At 35.5% G+C, this 7500-nt stretch overlaps 1 long non-coding RNA gene across 1 annotated transcript in view; it reads right to left on the reverse strand.

Annotated features, from left to right (window-relative positions):
* LOC140945754 (uncharacterized) overlaps nucleotides 1–6903 on the reverse strand; it is a 7127-nt gene extending 224 nt beyond the window's left edge. Inside the window, exons 1-3 of the long non-coding RNA XR_012166743.1 lie at nucleotides 6786–6903; nucleotides 4545–4667; nucleotides 4231–4353 (exon numbers count right to left, since the gene is read on the reverse strand). This is a non-coding gene — a long non-coding RNA (uncharacterized lncRNA). The remainder of the gene's footprint in view (nucleotides 1–4230; nucleotides 4354–4544; nucleotides 4668–6785) is intronic.
* Between the last annotated feature and the right edge of the window lie 597 nt (nucleotides 6904–7500).

Here is a 7500-nt window from a genome sequence, read left to right on the forward strand (position 1 = left end):
TCTAATATTTTCTTTTTGAAACAACAAATATGATGCAATAAAAAGAAAGACTGCTGTCTAATAGACTTAAATTTTAGCTTGTATGTTTTGCTTTCCCAACTCAGACCACGTGATGTTCTCCATGCAATTTACCATTTGTAATTTCATAAATTATACATACATATGCAGGTGCATGCACATTCATAGGACGACATTTGAAATAAACAGTTTTCTGGGGTACCATTTAACGAGGTCTGAAGTGGAAAAACAAAACACACAAGCTAAAAAGGTCTATTGCAATTTGCTTGCTTTTGTATACCATGACTATTAAATCGAAATCGAAAATCGAAATCGAAAAAATCGAAATTTCGCGGCCACAGTCAAAATATCATTTTCGCTCATATCTTGTCCATAGATAGGCATAAGTAAGTAACTAAACGCGGTGTAGTTTGTTTTTCAAAAGGCCGCTTGGATTTGGAGAAAATCGACAAAATCAATTTTCGTTGTCGGCGACTTGACAACAACCAAAATTTGAGGCAAAATGAGGCGGTCTCAAAACGTCGCTCGCACGCACACAGGAAGAAAGCGGGGTAAAATATTTCCCGATAAATCAATTTATAAAGGGTTCTACTTCTGGTTTGGTGATGAATTCTTTATCTTAACGATAATCTGGAAGATAAACAGTGTTATTTTATTTTGGGTTCTTTTTTCGACTAAAAGAAATTTAAATTTAGACTTAAAGTTGCGTTTTATATTTTAGGCATGTGCTACACATTGGTTTTACCTGAAACTCAAGTCATTTGTTATTTAAACATTGTGCTAAAACATATGTAAGAGTTGGCCTGGGTAATTTAATTTGTACTTCACACTAACCCTCTGAAGTTGAATAAATTTTGCTTGAAATATGAGACTTTTCAAGAAAGTCGACTGGTTGTTGCTCGTCAAGTCACGATGGCTGGGCTCTCCAAAAGAAACTTAACTCACAATCGCACTTGTATTAAAGACATTTGTAGTGAAACGATAATTTTTGTTACCTCAAATGTGTTTTCCCGTTCTTGTCAACTGACATTGCGCCTTGTCCCATGCTAATGGGACATGCGCCTTGTCCCATGCTAATGATCCAAAAACTCGAGGAAACGCGGTGCGTGAAAATAACCTCAAACAGCACATGGCCTTTCTTTTCCGCAGTCACACTTTTACATCCATTGCCATTTAAAAATTCTAGGTCTCACAAAACTGCGATTTTGAATAGTGAAACTTTCCGGCTGCCGATACCTCTTTGGTCATAAAAGTCTGGTCAAAAGTGTTACGTGACAGTATTCACAGGTTTCCCAATCTAACCAGTTGAGCCAACCAAGGCGCTTTTCCTTGGCTTTGGAGCATCATGGTGCATTTGAGCGACGCCTTTTTTTAATGTTCCTGCCAGAAGTAGCATATTACGCGACTAACAATTCAAATCATGTTTTTTTTTTTTACTTTTTTCCCTAAGTTTTCTCAAAGTGTGCTTCCATACAATACTAAATAAGTCCAAAAATATCGTTTTTCACATCCCCCCGTTGCCTTGTATGTGCCTTTGACTGACTTCAGGCTTCAATCTCTAGCTATTTCACCGCGTTATTACCTATCAGGTGGCTGTCTTTCATCTCGCATATGCAAGTTCCATTGTTTTGGATAACAGTTTTCGTAAACATTCCGCAATTATTTTTCAATATATAAATTTTTTTCTAATCTGAACATGATTATTCGATCGTCAAACTCTTGTTTCTGTTTATACACAGAGGAACCCAAGGGCCATGCTGTTGTTTGTTTACATGCAAACTATCAGTTAATGAAAAAATGAAGTATTTTGCTAGCCAGGACCCTCGCTGCTCTTATTCCTTTTATTCGATTTGATTTCGGGCCCGAAAAATTATAGGGACTTCGCACAAACGGGCCCCTGGTCCGCTGTCAAAGGCTGCAAGATGGAATTTACTGGAAAAGTAAACTTAATGCCTTTGCCTAAACAGTGTCCTTTTAACGTGACTTTGAAGACGTCAGGGCCTAACCCACTGGTAAACACGTTTGATTCCAGCTTTCTAACTTGCTGTATCTGCGGTATATCATCTTAGTGTCAGATTTTAAAGCTTGTTTGAGTAGCCGAGCATGCTGTAAGGAGGAAATTGTCTGATATACTTTGACTTATCCTTTGTTAAAGGAATGAGAGATGAACAGGTCAGCGTTCTAGACCCCAGGTTTCTTTCATTGTATATATTCGGTGCTAAGACTATACTAGAAACTGAAACTCATGCCTTAAGTCTTCACACTCAAGGAGAGGTTTGTACACTTGAAAATAGCGCTACGTCATCTACCACTCCACAAGGCCGCCCTGCCTGGATAGCATTTCCCCACTGCAATGGCAATTACTTTGCAATATTTTCTTAGTGTGCTAATGTAATTTTTTTAATGCTGGTTAGTCTGTGCAAGCATTTGAAAAGGGGGAGACAGGGTATAGAGCGAATTGCTTACCTAACATCCTTGAGCAAGAGTAACAGCGTAACCCTTTCCACGGATTCTTCTATCCCCTCAACGGCCTTTCCATCGGAGTCTTACTAGGTAGTACCCAAGTAAGATTCAGAGCCACCCTTCCCCAAAATATACATATGAAATAACATGATTTTTTTATTGTGATTCTTCACTCAAAACAAAAAACACCTCCGAGATCATTTATCGAGGTCGTCCAAAGTTTAAAACCTACTCAGTGTTCGTGTGAACTGGCAGAGTGTATGATTTTAATGTTTTTCAAATTACTCAATAGTCAATGCTTTTATCACACGCGCAGGTGTCCGAAAAACTGACCACCACTTTCAGGGGCGGATCTAGTGGGAGGGTGCAGGGGGTGCGCACCCTCTTCCAAAACCCCACCCCCCCCCCCCCCCGAAATGACCTGCGCTTTTCTAATACAACTGGTATTCTGCCAGAAAAAAAAATTGTGGTTTATTGGTGTTGAAGTAGAGCAAGAGACTAGTGCACCCCCTCCTAAAAAAAATCCTGGATTCGCCCCTGACTTTACACTTTTAAATCAAGTACTGTTGGCAGCCAGACTATGCAACCTTTCAGTTGTTGTATAATTGAACAAATAACTTTGGAAACATCAAAGAAATGTATAACAAATTTTGTTTTCTGCTTATTCTTAAGTTCGAAGGATGGTGTTCGTTGTCACGCAACACCATTCCTTGTGTTCTCACACTTCCTCCCTGTATTTTGTAACTGATTCTATTAAATGGTAAGAACATCTTTCAAATCGCTAAGAACATCTTTCAAATCGCCGAAAACGTCTTTAAAAAAAACATATTTCTCTCGTGAAAAATTTTGTTCAACCACGTTAAGAATTTAGATCATAACGCTCATTCGGTTTGACTGACATTTTAATAACCTGGTTCATCTCCAATGACCTCTCGTTAGAGGTCAAATTACAAAATGCCTTAGCGCCAGCAGAATTTTGGAGCTCGAGAGTAGAAAAAGTAAAACAAGTACCCCAAACTATAAAGGTAAGTTAATTTCTATTGCATGTTAGCAAATTAACTATCGTACTATAGAAGTACATCAGGTTTCTGTCAGGAAAAACCACGGTGTAGCACACGCCTAAAAATCAAATCGCGACTTTAGGTCTAAATTTAAACTTCGCTGAGTTGAAAAAAGAACCAAAACTAAAATAAAATTGTTTACCTTCCACATTATCGTTAAGATAAGAATTAACCGCCATACTAGGGCTAAAACCCTTTATAAATTGATTAATTGGGGAATATTTTACCACGCTTTCTTCCTTTTTGCGTTCGAGCGAAGTTTTGAGACCGCCTCATTTTGCCTCAAATTTTTGTTGTTTTCAAGTCGCCGACCACGAAAATTGATTTTGTCGATTTTCTCCAAATCCAAGCGGCCTTTTGAAAAACAAACTACACCATGTTTAGTTACTTACTAATAAGTATGTATGGACAAGATATGAACGAAATTTAATTTTTGACCGTGACCGCCGGTTGCTCGATTTTTACAGACATTCGCTCTTAATATACTGATATTAATAAAAGATAATAATAATAATAATAATAATAATAATAATAATAATAATAATAGTTAAAAAAAGACTGTTTGGTGATCTGGTGGTTTTCAACAGAGCAAAATGTAAAGAACTGTCTATAAACTAAAAAATGAAATAATAATAATAACAATAACAATAATAATAATAATAATGATAATGATAATGATATGATTTACCAGTGCATAATGTTCCATTTCCATTGTATCCAGGGCTGCATGTGCAGTTATAAGAACCCTCAGAGTTAGTACAGAAAGCATTGGCGTCACAGTTATGAGCGTTAGTACTACACTCGTTAATATCTAAACGGAGGGGAAAAAAGGCTATTGTGACGTTACTACAAAGACATGGATGGCAGAACTTGACAAAACACCATGATTTAAGGCGAATTAAGCATATATCTAACATTTTCTTTTGAGAGACCAAATAGGATGCAATTAAATGAGCGACTGATGTCTAATAGACATATTATATTACATATTTATTGATTTACCGGTGCATGATGTTCCATTTCCATTGTATCCAGGGCTGCATGTGCAGTTATAAGAACCCGCAGAGTTACTACAGAAAGCGTTGGCGTCACAGTTATGAGCGTTAGTACTACACTCGTTAATATCTAAAAGGAGGGAAAAAAGGCTATTGTCACGTTACTGTAAACACATGGGCGGCAGAATTTGACACGAAACCATGATTTATGGCGAAATAAGCTGTAGGATTTGTCTAACATTTTTTTTTACTTTTTAGAGACCAAATAGGGTGCAATTAAAAGAGCGACTGATGTCTAATAGACATAAATCTTAGCTTATATGTTTTGTTTACCCAATTCAGACCACGTGATGTTCTCTATGGAATTTACTATTTGTAATTTCATAAATTATACATACATATGCAGGTACATGCACATGCATAGGACGAAATTTTAAATATACAGTTCTCTGGGTACCATTTTACGAGGTCTGAAATGGAAAAACAAAACACACAAGCTATAAAGGTCTATTGCAATTTGCTTACTTTTGTATGCCATTACTATTAATATACTGATGATAATAAAAAAATATGATAACAACAACAACAATAATAATAATAATAATGGAAATTTTATTTGTGTTTTTAAATGTACAATTGTAAATCTCGCTACGTATAGGCAATTCACAAATGCTGCTTGAGATTGGATTATCTATAAAAAGAAAACAAAAAACAAAAAACAAAAAACAAAAAACAAAAAAAAACAAAAACATAAACAAAACAAAAGCCAGAAAAAGAAAAAAATCAAAATTGCATTAAGTCTGGGCTATCCCAGTTCCTATTTCTACAACAAAAGATATAATATGTTGCTCTAATGGCTATATTTATCATTTTCTTGATTATATAACGTTGCTGCTTTTTGTCAATGCCAATGTCATTCATCATATCGAAGAACGTGGAGCATTCATCGGAGAAAACGCCAAGGGAACTCATGGAGAGATTTACAAATCTCACACATCTGTAATTTCTGCTCATTTCGTTGATCAAGTTCTAATAATAATGATAAAAATAATAATAATAATAATAATAATAATAATAATAATAATAATAATAATAATAAGAGAAGATAAATCTGCCCTGAAACACGCGTTTAAGTCCATGATGAAGTCAATGAAAGACAAAAAGTGGAAAAACAAAGCATTGCATGGCCAGTATCCAAAGATCCTAGAGAAGCCTCATGTGGACACAGTCACCACCAACAAATGGTTGTCAAGTAATTTGAAAGGAGAAACAGAGAGACCACTTGTAGCAGCTCAAGACCAGGCAATAGACACCTGCAGAAACTACCAGAAAGTAATATGTGGCCAGCAAGTGGAGAGGAAATGCAGAATAAGTTCGCAACATGAAGACACAGTAGACCATATTGTATCTGGATGTGAGGTATTAGCCAAAACAGAGTACATCTCCAGGCACAATAATGCTGCCGCATATCTCCATCGGAGCATCTATAAAGATCATCATATAGAGATTACAGACAAATGGTACGAACACGAGCCAGAGACCGTGATGCACAATAAAGATAACAACATCACCATCATGTGGGACATGCCAGTCAATACTGATAGAACTATAACAGCGCACAGACCAGACATCATCGTAAAAGATTCAGTGAATTCCACCTGCAAACTGATTGATATGACTGTTCCATCAGATAGAAACATCGCACTGAAGGAAACTGAAAAAAAAGCAAGTACAAAGACCTAGAACTAGAAATACAGAGAATGTGGCATATGAAAACCGTAGTGATCCCCGTGGTTGTTGGTGCGCTTGGTACAGTGAAGAAGGGTATGGTAGAAAACATCAAGAAAGTATCAGAGACAGCTACTATGACAGAGATTCAAAAGATCTGCATGCTGGGATCTGCGCGAATCCTCAGATAGGTGCTCAGGGTATGAACAGAATGATTGACTTGAGTGACTGACGCTCTAGGAGCATCGTCTGCGCCCGGCTGATGCACAAAAAGAACACCAGCAATGACTGTGATAGAAGAGATAATAATAATAATAATAATAATAATAATAATAATAATAATAATAATAATAATAATAATAATAATGTTAATAATAATAAAAATAATGTTAATAATAATAATAATAATAATAATAATAATAATAATGTTAATAATAATAAAAATAATGTTAATAATAATAATAATAATAATAATAATACTTATAATAATGATAATGATAATGATAATGATATGATTTACCGGTGCATGATGCTCCATTTCCATTGTATCCAGGGCTGCATGTGCAGTTATAAGAACCCTCAGAGTTACTACAGAAAGCATTGGCGTCACAGTTATGAGCGTTAGTACTACACTCGTTAATATCTAAAAGGAGGGAAAAAAAGGCTATTGTCACGTTACTGTAAACACATGGGTGGCAGAATTTGACAAGAAACCATGATTTATGGCGAATTAAGCAGTAGGATTTGTCTAACATTTTCTTTTTTGAGACACCAAATAGGATGCAATAAAAAGAACGACTGATGTCAAATAGACATAAATTTTAGCTTGTATGTTTTTTTTTTTCCCAATTCAGACCACGTGATGTTCTCCATGGAATTTGCCATTTGTCTTTTCATAAATTATACATACATAGGCAGGTGCATGCACATTCATAGGACGACATTTGAAAGAAACAGTTCTCTGGGGTACCATTTAACGAGGTCTGAAATGGAAAAACAAAACACACCAGCTAAAAAGGTCTATTGCAATTTGCTTACTTTTGTATGCCATGACTATTAGTATGCTGATAATAATAAAAATATATATAATAATATATAATATATAATAATAATAATAATAAAGAAATTTTATTAACAACAATGCTAACTATTAAAATCCTATTTACAATTAATTCGCTTAAAAAAAGAAAAAACCATTCATTCAAAAACACTATTTACAATTCCCGTCGAATTAA

The sequence above is a fragment of the Porites lutea genome, chromosome 8 (genome assembly GCF_958299795.1).
Source record: "Porites lutea chromosome 8, jaPorLute2.1, whole genome shotgun sequence".
Classification (NCBI taxonomy): domain Eukaryota; kingdom Metazoa; phylum Cnidaria; class Anthozoa; order Scleractinia; family Poritidae; genus Porites; species Porites lutea.